This window comes from Corvus brachyrhynchos, unplaced genomic scaffold (assembly GCF_000691975.1).
Source record: "Corvus brachyrhynchos isolate BGI_N302 unplaced genomic scaffold, ASM69197v1 scaffold26, whole genome shotgun sequence".
Classification (NCBI taxonomy): Eukaryota; Metazoa; Chordata; class Aves; order Passeriformes; family Corvidae; genus Corvus; species Corvus brachyrhynchos.
In genome coordinates this window covers 7,735,854-7,736,296 of record NW_008239324.1, presented here as the reverse complement: position 1 = coordinate 7,736,296, position 443 = coordinate 7,735,854, and positions in this window count along the sequence as shown.

The following is a 443-nucleotide window of genomic DNA, read 5'->3' as shown; positions in this document are numbered from 1 at the left end:
AGGAAAAAAGGCCCAACCGCAAGGCCCCCCCAGTCCCGCCTTTGACGTGCATCACAGCACAACATTAAACCAACATGAAACAAGTGCTGCGAGCGGGCGCGGGGCGCTGCCTGCTCCTGCCCGCCGCTGCCTGCTGCTGCCGGCAGGGCCGTGACGTCACCCCGCTCCTCGCCCACCGATGAACGCTAAAGACCTATAGAGCAGAAAATAATACAAGCAAGCTCCGTATCTTGCAAGCCCTACGTGATTTTCCCCCCCTCTTTGCAAAAGCCCCTTTGCACTTAAACTCTCTATACATGTGGGGTGGCTTTTTTAACTCCCTCTATACAAACATATTTATTAAGAGCGATGGGAAGTGGGGGGTAGCCTATTTTTTTAATCCAGGCACCAACCTCTCCACCCCCCCCCCACCCCCACACACATGCCGCATTTTTTTAAGTATC